The sequence below is a fragment of the Falco biarmicus genome, chromosome 7 (assembly GCF_023638135.1).
Source record: "Falco biarmicus isolate bFalBia1 chromosome 7, bFalBia1.pri, whole genome shotgun sequence".
In the NCBI taxonomy this organism is placed as follows: Eukaryota; Metazoa; Chordata; class Aves; order Falconiformes; family Falconidae; genus Falco; species Falco biarmicus.
In genome coordinates, this window is record NC_079294.1 from 67,427,160 (window position 1) to 67,440,824 (window position 13,665).

At 46.1% G+C, this 13,665-nt stretch overlaps 1 protein-coding gene across 3 annotated transcripts in view; it reads right to left on the minus strand.

The window, feature by feature from the left end:
• The window catches only part of IGDCC4 (immunoglobulin superfamily DCC subclass member 4), a 101,451-nt gene that overhangs the window by 67,023 nt on the left and 20,763 nt on the right, over positions 1-13,665 (minus strand). The window lies entirely within an intron of this gene.

Here is a 13,665-nt window from a genome sequence, read left to right on the forward strand (position 1 = left end):
AGCTGGGACTCCAGAAAGATCAGATCTCCCACTGATGTTCATGTACTGGTAAACTAATTTCAAAGGAAAGACAACAAAAGAACGGCTAAAAATGTGACGTGCTGTCTCTGAGCATTTTTATCCCATATAGGCAAATTCAGAATGAGAATGGAGCTATACATTTTCTGCACTAGAAAAGGATATTCCAGCTGCAAGCGGACAGTACCCAGAACATGCCCTTAGTCAACCTGCCTGCTGCAGCTGGAGGCCAGAGCAGTGACCAGTAGCAAGCTAAGCTGAACAGGTCTTGGTCTGGCCGATTTCCAAACCTACGTTACTCGTAGGAGAGCTCCACCTCTGAAACAAGGCTCAGCATTTCTTAAAAGAATATTGTCATTAATAAAATGCATTTGCCATTAGAGTTCTCCAGAGACACTAAGTCAATGTTAGCTGGCAGCGCTGCTTCCACACACCAGCAATTTCAATCTCTGCTGTGCTCAAACCATCACCATCCACTCTTTTTATGGCTCCGCTCCAAATTATTTTGTCACTGCTCCAATCAGAAATGTTTCCTGCCTCTATAACAAGTTTATCAACACTGGATATGAACCACATGGCTCCCTGCCCGTCTCCTATCGCAGAAGGCTACAGATTAATTTTATAGGAATTCAAACACCCTATTAAACCTGCTACTACCTACTGCTGATAAAAGGGCTGCATTTTAAAAGAGTGTGTGTTAAGCACGCAATTAGGGGCAATGACATGCAAAATTACACATGCAGGGAGATGGAATTATTTCAAGGCATGTGCTGGAACCTGCAGGTGCCCCTGAAAGGAAGGGCCTAACCCTGCCCACGCGTGGGTCTCATCCGGTGCCCACCCAAGCCTACAGGGATGGGAACTTGTCAGGTTTGCCATCACTGCTGGTTTGCAGAATGACCACCCAGAACTTGATGCTGGCCAGCTATGTCCCTTCAGTGACGAGGAGGCTGCACAAGTATCCTACCTGTCTGCTGCCTGTTGATCGTCATTGTCACTGGACAGAACAGACCCTGCCTCAAGCACCACCATCTTCACTAGGACATGCAGGCAACAGTCCCCCAGCCCCCAAAGCCAAACACCCGCAGGATGCAGAGATGCCCATTTCACACCACGTCACGCAGCCAGCACAACAGCCAGGCACTATGCTCCATGGCAAAGTGGTAGCTGCCACCAACACAGAGCTGTCTGCCAGTCCCTGGATTTAGGGCTTTCCCACACAGATGCTTCCACTGTGCTGCTAACTCACACCCTGCAGGAAGAAGGCACAGCAAGAAGCAACAGATGTCGCTGAGCTCCCGACCTGCACACACCTCAATGTGATTTCTGGATTTTTCAGCCAGCACAGCCCTAGCAAGTTAATTGCTGCCCAGCCTCCTCAGGCCGGGGAGCAAGCTGACAAATGCCACTACCCATGGACTGTTACCAAATGCCGTCCTGTAAGAGCAATTCTGCCCATTCATGTCTCCCTGGGAAGATGAGTCCGTTGAGGATACCGCAAGCTACAGAACTCACTCGCTGGTTCCACAGGAGGTTAGAAGTAGAGCAACATGAAGCTGAAAGACTGCCCCAAATGCTCGGGGAAGACACTGCCTCTGGAAGCCTTCCATTCAAGACTGCCAATACAAAAAAAAATATATGTATGAAATAGGGAGAAATTAAGCACAAAGCAAATTAACATCAAATATATCTGCAGAAGGTGACATGGCCAAACACAGGAGAGGTTTAACAGTCTGAGGCTGGGAAAAACTCAGCTGAGGAGGCACACTCAGAGCCACGAGTGGTGTGGTGAGAATGCTGTGGTGAGAACCCCCATCCACGGAGGTGCAGCAACCCAGACACTTCTCTGAAGGCATCTCTCCCCATAGCAGCTGCTCCTGGCAGCATGTCACACGGAGATTAGTCAGCCTGTGTGTATACACCACCTCCAGGGAGGCAGGGCTGCTCAGGCAAAGGCTGAGGCATGTGATGCAGAGCTTATTTCAGAAGATGTTGAAACTTTGTTGGCTAAAGTCTTAAACCTTTGCCCTTCCTTCAATTTGTTGTCTTTAGAAACACAAGTAGAGACTGAGGAAACAAGGAACTAACTCAAGTCGCAAGCCAGTCCCCTTAGCCGATGGTTCCAGCTTTCTCTTTGCATCATTCCCCTCAACCCCTTCTTTACACATCACTGCCAGCAGTGACACATCAGTGCATCTTGGACAGCTCTTGTGCAGCACCAGCATTATGGGCACCAATGATGCCTGTGGCTACTCTTACCCTCCTTCAACACCGTCCCTCCCGTAACACAGCAGGGCTGGGTGGGCATGGCCATGTGGGCTGGCTCTGCACGCTGCGCATCCCATGGGCCCTCTGCCACCACACACACGGGATCTCCTCCCGTCTTTATATTCTCCACAGGCTCCTGCTCCGTGCCAGGCACTCCTGTTCATCACTTGGGGAAATGGCCCGTATATCTGTCCTATTTTCGATTTTCTTCAGACAGCAATTAAAAAGGCATTTTGCTGAAAATACTACTCCTCCTCAAAAGGTGAAGCGCAAGGGGACAGCTCGCAAGCTCAGGCAGCCAGGAATAGAGCAGAGATCTGCAGTGCAGCTTCCCACGCCAGCCAGGTCGGTAAGAAGCAATTATCAGCCTCTCAAACTTCAATCCCTTAAAAATCAACTCAACCTGCTTGCAGCAGAGTAAGAACAGACAGTTCGACAGTTCCACACTTTGCATCACAGCTGAAGTATTTGCTTTTTAAAAACATGTGATGATGTTTCTATATCCCTAAATATCACACAGTTCTTTTCCCCAAAGCCAAAACCCACCTGGATCCAAGCTTCTGGCTGGTATGTTAGAGGAAAAAAAGGGCCAGTTACAAAACTCAGTGCTGGACTGCAGAGCTCACCCACACCAAACCCAACAACCTGGTTCAGGTCTCTCTCTGCTATACCAAGAGAGGAGAAAAGACCATTGAAGGGAAATACATTTGAAGCCTGGACCTCGCAGGTGACTGTTCTGCCACAGCTCAGGAGCACACTCACCAAGGAACATATCAACACCAGGAGCAAAGGATCCTCCACCAGCAACCAGAGTGGTCTGTGTCCATCATCAAGATTTGGTGCGCTTGCTAAGCTGGTCATGACAATACCATCTCCCTGGCTATTGACCCAAGGAGGTTGCATTCTCTCATACGTTCACACCAATGAACACATGATTGCACAACATCTTCAAAGACCAATAGTTACTCCTTTTCTGGAAACCTGTTCCCACCACATAATCCATCCAGTAACAGCAGAAACCATTGACAAGCAACCAGCCCCCAGGGTATCAGTGTATTTCTACTTGCAAGTGCCTACTGCATCACCAAGCAATGCAGGCTCCACGTGATGGTGAGAGCTTGTGACCATACTCAAACTACTGCTCTTTATTTCAGGAGCACCGAAAGTGTTTCTAGACCAAAAGCCACGTAAAAACCCAGATGTACTCACAACCCTCAGAGCTCAAACCAAGCACCTGGCAGAAGACCATGACCAGGTCAAACACAGGTGATAACCCATCGCTGTCTGTCACTTAATGCGGCCTAGGAAGGTTTCCAGCTGGGTAAATGAAGTCCCCAAGCAACATCAGGCTGCTCTGACCTGTCCTGAATCATCCAGCTCTCCTTCCCACCCTTTTGGCCCCAAAATACTGCAGGTTTTTGGGGACAGGCCATTTGCATGTACAGAGGTTGGAGCAGCAGGGCCCAAGACCCAGCCCTGGCATTGCAAAAAGCCCCACTATGACTCTTGCCCTAAGATGTTCAAAGAACCATATAAACACTCCTTGATTAAGGAAAAAAATACTTTCCAGGGTCTGGAAACATAGGAGGAGGTCTGGTTCAAAACACTGTACTAAATTAGCAAGCCTGACAATGAGATAAAAGCTCCTTCAAGGGAAAGGATCAGAAGAGAGTAAAATTTGTCCAAGTGAGATCAAAGACAAATGAAAGCAGGAACGTTAAGTGCTTACAGAAGCTGCCGACTATTTCCAACCTCCATTCTTCATCATATAGTGACAGGAATGGATAAGACCCTGTTTAAACACACAGCCACATCCTCGCCCAGCCTCCTGCTCACCTTCACCCTCCTACCTGCTGCAGATAAAACCGTAATGAATGGAGTGAAGACTACCCGGAACAGCCACCTGCCTCATACAGCAAACACAGCTACTCCAACAGACAACGATAACATGCAGGTGGGCTTCCAAGTCAGAAGCTGGAAGGTCTTCTCACATACCAGTTGAAGGCAGGTGTTTCAGCTACAGACCTGTGCTTTAGAGCCGGAGAGCTTTTTGCCTTCAGCTCCTCCTAGATGTAGTTTCAAGCATCAACACCCAGCAGAACTGAAACTGTCCAGGTCATGGATCTCTAAAGGGAGGCCAGGGAATCCTGTACAGCACTGCCCTTCAATGGACAACTTCACATACACATTCAAAGCGGGCTTTTACATCACAGCACACAAAACCACCTGTCTACCAACTACCCAGAAACAACTCAACACAACTGGGAGCATCTCAAAACACTTCTCTGGGGGGAAAGGGGGAAAACCAGAGTGGTGAGTTGCAAGGAGAGAGGAACAGCACAGTCTGTGTCCACCCCAGACCCAGGTAACCAGCACAGTTCATACTAAACTCCACTAAGCCCAGCAAACTATTCCAAGAACAGCAGCAGCTTTGAGATTATAAACTTATGTGCAAATACACACCTACATGTAGATATTTACCACATGCACGTGCATTCATATACACAGAGTTCTGGGAGAATGCAGATGTATTCAAAGGTAGAGCGTGCCCCAAAATGGATGGTCTTTGATGCAGCAAGTTAAAAGCATCTTGTTCCCGTGAAAATTATATTTCCTGACCCAGGCTCTGCAGGGGTTTTTTACTCTCTCCTGTGTTGCTAACCTCCAGGCTACATTATGCACAAAAACAGTCCCAGAGAAAAATTATTCTTTTTCTCCCATCTGTTTCCTACTTCCATCAGCCAGCCAGCCATCTCCAGTGTCCAGGCCCACTGAAGTAAATTAAAAAGTCTCCTGTTGAGTAGCATAAAAACCAGGGCGTTTCAGATGAACAAAGGTTGTAAAATCTTCAAGGCATGAAGCTGTCCTCTGCCCTCAATGGGAGCACAGCCCCTGGCAGCAGCAGGCTTGCATTCCAGCCCCAAAGCAGGCATCTGAAAATCCATGTTAAACCAGCCAACGTCTCCCTTCCCAAATCACACATCTCAACGTACAGCCAAAGACCACTACTATCATCTCCTCTCCCCAACATCAGAGGCAGGAATAGCCCAACTTACCACTGAGCAAAGGGAAAAAAGAATGAGTTCTCTTGGTTTTGTAATTTCAAAACCATAAATAACCAGGTGAAGCATGAGTTAGCAATACGGTGAGGTTTGACAGATTCCTGACAATGCAATTACTTGGTCAGAGGCAAGACCCTCAGAGCCCATAGATCTGTTGGGAGCTCATACTACATGGCTGATAACAGCACAAAACCACCTTTGTCTCCTTGTACATAGGATTATTTCCCTTCCCTGGGATTTAACCACTTAAATCAAGGAGGGAAGACCTAGACAAGGGAGATGCTCGTTCTGGTGACATTTTGGCTATCAGCAGTAAACATGTCCTTGAGCTCTGTTACACAGCACAAGCAAATAAAAGGTTACTGTTCAACAGGAGACAAATGGCTTTGTTTGGAAGAGGATGAGGTGTGTTTTAGTAATTACTTTAAAAGCAAAACATACAGGCATAAACCAAAAGTCATTACTTTCTGAGCACTGGTGTATCTATGCTGCCTTTTTTTTTTTTTTTTTTTTTTTTACAGCACCTAGCACAGCTGGAATCATCTGATCCATAATCCCTCAATAAGGTCCATGAGCAAGCTTACTGCCAGCTCCCGAATGGCACATCACCATGGGGATACACAGCACTGCCATGCCACTTCAGACAGCCAGCATATGCCCCAGATCCAAACGCAGAGCTGCCATAAACTCAGCAGATAAACCCATTCTAGTTACACACCACAGCTCAGGCTCTTCTCTGGCTGGTGTGAGGACAGTCTCAACAGCTCTCCATCATGGCCACAACCTTGACACCAGCCATGCCACCATCCAAAGAGGCTGTCCCAAAGGCAGACAGAAAGGTAGCATTTGGGGACATGCACTACCTTCTCTTCAACAGATTCAGCTGGGGGAAGTCAAAGAGATTTAGGCACATACAAGGTCCCGAGGCACAATCATTCCTACAAACATACAACCTGGCAATTACAAGGCTTAAACTTTCTCTTCAAGGCAGGGGAGGCCCCAGGATCAACTCAAGGGCAGCACTCAACCCAAAGCAGCTAAACCACTGACAGCTTCCAGTGCCTTCACGCGAAAACCCTCCAACACTTCCAGCCCAAAACAAATAAAGTTGCGCCGAGCCAGACAGGACCCATTACAGCACAGGCCTTGGGAGATTAATACTTCACAGAGAGCAAAGTACAAGGGTTTTTAATCTGACACACTTCCAGAGCTGACATCACTTTAGATTTTGGCAGCCAGAGATTTTCCTGGGGAGCCGCTGTTGTGCTGCAGGTCCCACAGCCTGGAGCCTGGCCAGCGCGTTTCCTATTCCACACACATCTGGCGCTTTGGAACTGGCTTGTGCACCTTGCAGAGCTCCAGCCAAAGAAAACCTTCCCAGGAGCAAGGAAAGCAGCTCAGGGAAGGCGAGCAGAGCGTTCGGTCGTTGTGTGTGTTCTGCAGGATATCAGGCAGTAAGAGGAAAGGGCTCCTCTCTCCCCTCCACATCCCACAGGAGGTGGCAGGAATTCAAACTGCAGTTGAGCCTTTGCACTGTTGCCTGTCTTAATTTATGTATTTATTTTGGACGCTGAACTTGTGGAACTCAACAGCACAATTAATCTCATTTAATCGGGAGTGAACACTACTGAAGAAAAGTGGAGTTATTACTTCCAAAGGGTTTTCCTACCTCTCAGCAAGCCAACTACTGTGCCATTGTTCTGCTCAATGTAACCTTCTGCTGATGCTCTTCAGACACTCTTAGAGCTGCAGAAAATCTTTACTTTCTCATTGTCTAATTCAAAGAGCGACTATACTTCACTGTGTCCCCATTAAAGCAACACAAAGCCCTCTTTCTTCTTGGAAACTTATGCATTGACAATTAAAAGTCAATAGCTTGGTCTCAGCCTGTTTTTAGGGCAACTGCACTTGGCAAGTGATGACCCAGAAAGAAATCTGGACAGAGGTCTCTGACAAAGTCTGCATTCTGGGTGCTCAGCAACATCAGCACTGAAAGCAGAACCACAGGAGCTCTGGGGTAGGAGCACCCCACTCCCGTGATCTCTATAGAACACGAGGCTTAAAGAGAAGCTGGGCACCTCAGTTCCCTTGTGCATCAGGTCTTCAGCCTCCCCACAGCACAATAAAACAGAAAACATTCTTCCACTCAACTGTAATGAGGCCTGTGAGATGGAGGGGTCAAGATCCCTACATTCCCTTCCCAGTTACCAGATGTTACTGGAACTTTCCACCTTGTATTGGCAACACAAACAAGCTAAGAATAAGAAAGTTACGCCTTCAGTCTCCACTAGCCTCTCTGGAACAGAAGGCTCCTAAAACTATCTCCAGGGCTGCCAGAAAGACCATTTTGTTAACACTCGATATCCACACACAGCAGAGTGGTTTCAGCACTGAGCAGCGCTCGCCCGTAGGAAGCGGGGCTTATCCTAATTCTGCATATAAGCAAGCTAGATGGTTTATTTAATAATGCAACGTCTCCCACTGCTGCAAGAATATTTATCCAGCTGGCAGCAAGGGACTCTCAGATCATCCCCTGTCACTAAGCAGATCCCAGCCTTTCACGAGCAGCTGGGTGCCAGGCCGGCACTGCGTGCAGCAAGAGACTGCACTCAAAATACTGTCACACTGTCCCCACGTCAAGGAGCCATGTACGAGGCCACAGCAGGAGCGATCCCCTCACAGCCAGCACAGACCCACTGCATGGAAGGAGCGTGCAGTGTCATGGTCACTCCCCAGTGCGGGCTCAGGAGCCCTGTAGTGCCCCTCATGTCCCGGTACACACCAGGACCCAGGATGAGCACTGCCAGGCCAAGCTCAGCTCTATCCGTGCACAGTCCCGTGGAAACGCCCTGGAGCTGGCTGCTGAGCATGGGCTTGGCCATCCCGTAGCCTAGGCCAGCCTCAACAGCTACAGACAACTCTAGACCTGCACTTTAGACAGAAGTACTTTGTAATATGCTCTCAGGATGACATGCGTTGCTCTAAAGCTTTAGGAGGGTCATGAGCAAAGTGTCACAAGGGAGCAAACACATTTGAGTCCTATCAACTGTATCTGTTCAAGCAGGTGAGCTGTGCATCCCTGGAAAGGTCAAAAGGGAACTCAGTTACTGCAACAAGATCAGTGGAGGCAGCATGCACAAAAATACCCTTCCTACAGCTCTACTTCACCTAATTATAGAGCTTTGCATCTAACATCTTTGTGGCTTCAGAACATCGATCCAACCCATTCACTTCATAGTGGTGCACTATTATATCTTCACATGTATACAAAGCCCTTCCATTGAAAAGGTAAATTAATCACAATTTATTGATCAGTTGTAGCATGCTCTGAATGCAACTCCCCCTGAAAAACAGTGCTGGGCAAGAGCTTCTTGCCTTTGTTCTGTTCAGACCCCTAGTTAAAAACAAGAGAACAGAAAGGGCAGCATGAAAGAAACATAATCTAAAACACATGCAATGCCACATCACTGTTTATAGGCCACACCTGAAGAGACCGATACTATCTAAAGCCATAATTAAGGTAAACAGGCATGCTGGTTTGGGCTGGGATAGAGTTAATTTTCTTCATAGTAGCTAGTATGAGGCTGTGTTTTGGATTTGTGCTAGAAGCTATTGATAATACAGAGATGGTTTCATTACCGCTGAGCAGTGCTTACACAAAGTCAAGGCTTTTTCTGCTCCTCACCCCACCCCACCAGCAAGCAGGCTGGTGGTGCACAAGCTAGGAGGGGACACAGCCAGGACAGCTGACCCCGACTGACCAAAGGGTACCATGTCATGCTCAGCATATAAAGCTGAGGAGGAAGGGGAGGACATTTGGAGTTACGGCATTTGTCTTCCCATTATGTGTGACGGAGCCCTGCTTTCCTGAGGATGGCTAAACACCTGAGAGCCAATGGAGAGTAGTGAATTAATTCCTTGTTCTGCTTTGCTTGCATGCGCGTCTTTTGCTTTACCTATTAAACTGTCATTATCTCAACCCATGAGTTTTCTCGCTTTTACTCTTCTGATCCTCTCCCCCATCGCACTGTGAGGGAAGTGAGCGAGCGAGCGGCTGTATGGTGCTTAGCTGGCAGCTGGGGTTAAACCACAACGACAGGTTAATGACTAGATTCACTTAGATAAAAGCAAAGGCTGTCAAAGCCCTGAATATCTTTGTGTATAAATATAAAATACCAGGCATCAAGGAAATAAAACAGCTGAAAAGGTCCCCACCTAAGTATTTATAAAGATACTTCTGATGTTCCCAACGCTGAACTTGGAACTGCAGCTGCTCATTTCAGCCACCCAAGACCACCAGAGCCACCAACCCATGGTTCATGTAAGCCTGGAGACTCCAACCCAGTTATCAGCTGGTTTCCTGGAAGGACTACATGTTCTCATGCTTCTCTAGAAGCATCAGGTTTGCCCAAACACCTTATCTGTATCTACAGATGATGCCTAGCAGATAGGGATAAACACAAAACCAGTTCTCAAGACTGAACTCAGTTTCACCGAGATGTGTGTTTCTCTGATGTATCCCCTGCAAACGAATGGTCCAGAAAGATGAAACAAATCAAAAGCAGTAACAGTTTATTCATCATGTTGAACTGTCAATGACAATCATAATGGTAAAGTGCTTAACTGTTTCACGAAGGTTAAGGCTTTGTATTTTCTCCTCTCTGACCCCAGAAAGGCTTCTGAAACAGCCGATGAAGTCTAGAGCAGGCCAAAATCTAGACGTGTTAAACTCAGCCTTTTTCAGGTCTCCTCTCCAGGGTGTCTCGCACGACAGAGAGCGGAACAGGGAGAACTGCCCCTGGGTACAGCAATATCAGCACTAGCCTCCCTTGCATTGAAGGATGCTTATTTAATGTCAAAGTGACTTAAATACTGAAATTGCTGAAAAAACTCTTCACAAGATCCCATACTACCTGAGCCAGGGAGGGCTGAGCTGTTTCTGTCCCTTTCCCACCTGCTCCACACCAAGCACACTGAACTTCAGGCTTTGCCCTGTAAACATCTCTGAGGAAGCCTCCATCTCCTAGCTGTCATCCTTCCCTTCTTAAAAAGCTGATGAGAAGCAGCTGAGACTACCTCTGCAGAAACTGCTGCAAGCGCAGGATGCATGGGGAACTCAGGACAGAGCTTTGGGTTTGCATTCATAAATTTACAGTGTAGAAGCATATTAAAATTACAAGCTTGAACAAGCGCACTGGAACAATAACACATCAGAGTCCTGTAATTGGGCCCTGAAATACACTTAGTGAAAAATACAGACCAGATGCAATGTTGGAAATGCTCCTAATGCAATCCAAGGTAATTATTGGTAACAGACCATCAAACAAGTGCATTAATATGCTCTGATCAGAGACAGAATCAGATGGACAGTCTGGCACAGCAGCTTGTACCTGCAAATTATGTAAATTATTTGAAAGAGCAAAGCCCCAAAGCCCTAGAAACACTAACTCTAATGAAAGTTATTAAATGCTATTTTTGTTATCTGCTGGTGTTAACATTAGAAGGCCCATTTGCTGTAGTGACTGTAATTTTGCTGCTGAGCAGTGGTCTGAGATGAATAAGCCTGATATTTGCCATTTTAAAGGACTACATCACGCTAAAATGACTGGCTTAGATTTGCATGATTTCATGGACAACATTTAAACACATAACTACTTCCTGCATTTTCACTGATGTTGGAAAGGAAACCAAATCATTTTGCTTTTGTTAGATGTAGAAATTTCTGATTTTATCTCATGCATCATATACACATATTTGATCTGCAAACCACACAGGGAATCTGAAACACCATCTCCTCTTACAATGTTACCTATTTTTGCACTTAAATAGTTCAAGTTTAGCATATTTTTAGGATATACTTTCATCTCTCCACGCCTGAGAAAGCTAAAAGTATGCAATATGATACAAGTTTCAGTATCGGGCCTCTTGAGAATAGTCACTTAACCAGAAACTAATATTACCAAATAAAATACACAAAAGATCCTTCACCTGCGGGCTACAGTTAAAACTCTAAGTATATTTTGTAGCTCCTTCCCCCTCAGTTAATGGGTTTGTATATTCCAAAGATACAAATATAAACACGTTAAACTGAAAAATATTCAGCTCCAACAGCAAGTATTTCTCACCACCCGGGGGTGGGGGGAGAACTCATCATACCCAATTTCAAACCTTGGGAAAAGTAAACGCACACAGGAATGAAACAGTGTCTCCGTGGCAGGTCTCAAACTAGCAGCCAATCTTCCAAGCAAATAAATCCCATCCTCTCTACCAGACGATACTTCAGCCTTTGCAACTCAAGTTCCTATATGCAAAATGCAACATAAAGCTCTGGAGCAAACTGACTGAGCATATCCTGCCCCTCCCTCATTTTAAAGGCCGCCAGAAACCTGGGTTATGCTTTGTAATTTCCAAAGAAAAACACCACCTGTAATTTTATTTTCTTTTGTTCACACTGTAAGCAAGGCTCTTGAAAGGGGGATGGAGAGCCACCCTGGCCAAGTGGGTAATTATTAGCCCTGTGATAAGCAGCCTGAGGTCACAATGCAGAGATGGCTGCTTGAGCTATCCTTAACAAGTTGGACACAATTCCAGCTTTAACAGAGAACCCAAAGACTCATCCACCTCCAGGGCATGGGCTCAAACCCAACGAGAGCCAGAGCCATCGCCAGTGGATTTCATGACCCAGTTCATTGTCTGTTTTGCTTCCCAGACGTCAGCCATGTTGCGTGTCACCAAGGACAGCAAGAAGGCTCGGCAGCAACGGAAAGAGGAAGAGCATGTGACAGGGAAAGGAGGACGTGAGCCCTTTGACTCTGCTTGGGTATACAAGGCCTGTGCTTCCAAGTGTCAGCTTGGCCCAGCAGCCCTAAATCACCCACCACGGCAATATGCAAAGAAGGAAGGCGATGACAACAGCTGCTCTAATGTATTAGTTGTCCCTGTTCACGCTCACCAGCCCTGCGCCAGGACGCACTGCTCCATTTGCAACCAGACGGAAACGACGAGTGTGACTCAAGGCAGCGGGAGAAACACTTCTCTATCACATACACTTTCTCCTTCACAGGCTCTGCTTCCAGTTGCCTCGCCTGTCATTAAAAGGAACTTACAAAACGCCACTGAATGATGTACTCTAATCAATACAAATAGCCATAAGATCCCCTGAAAAGCTCAGGAGCGATATTTATGAGCAGAGGATACCACAGACCAGAACAGTCCCAACTCTCTCGAGTATTTCCACTATTTACACTGAGATCAGAAAATTAAAATGATATTTTATGCTTAATGGTTCGAACAAGACCTGTGAAGTCCTTCTCTCAGTCCCATTTACAACACAAACGCCAATGACAGAGCAGCAGATGGTCAGAAACACTCCCCTAGAATATTCAGGCGATTCAACTTGAATCTGTGCCCAAATCATTTAACTTTAATGGATTCTTTCATTAACAACCGAAGAAAGGGAATATGGTTGCCAGGACATTAAAATCACTTTTTCAATTATACTGTTATAAAATCGAACAAATTAGCTGTAATTCTTAGCTGAAGCCTAAATGGAAGCATGACTTTATGAAAGAAATGAAAATTGATTTGGATTAGTGGGCATCAAGGGCTTTTTAAAAATTAACAAGATTCTTATGACTTCATAGCATGGATGGATTAGCTGGAGGTTTCACTGCCCTGCGTTTGCTACCTGCCAAAGCATGGCAGCTGGCTTCACAGCATTTGTTACAGCGGGTTTTAATTAGACTAAGGGGAAAGGATGCAAGGATTGAAGCTGGAAACAAAGTTCTAGAGAAGCTGGGTGGCATCTGAATTCACCTTTCTGACCCAGCCCAGCAGGGTCTTGGCAAAAATCAGGGAAATCAGAATCTCATAAGCTTTGGCAGGATAAGGACTGCAGGTTGCATTATTTTGCTTGGGATGGTCTTGCTTGAAGATCAAGGAAAAGCTGTAATGGATGCTTCACAAATACAAAATAAAAATCAAGCCCAAGATACTTGCTGTAAAAAGTGCACAAATTTAATGCAGGCTATAAAAAAAAAAAAAACCAACCACAAAAACAACCCACAAAAAACCAAACCAGGTAAGGATAACAATGGAAGCAGCATAAAGAGCAATTCATAGCGGGAAAAGGAGTTGTAACACTGGGCACCAGATGCACGGTAACTACAACACGGGGTCACACTAGGAAGGAAGAAAATGTTCTTTATATCTTGGAATATGAACTTAATGAAAGAAATTTGCATTGATCATACAGACCAGGAACCCTAAGATATATTTTAGGGAGCCATCACCCTTCCAGGCATAATAGTAGTGTAGA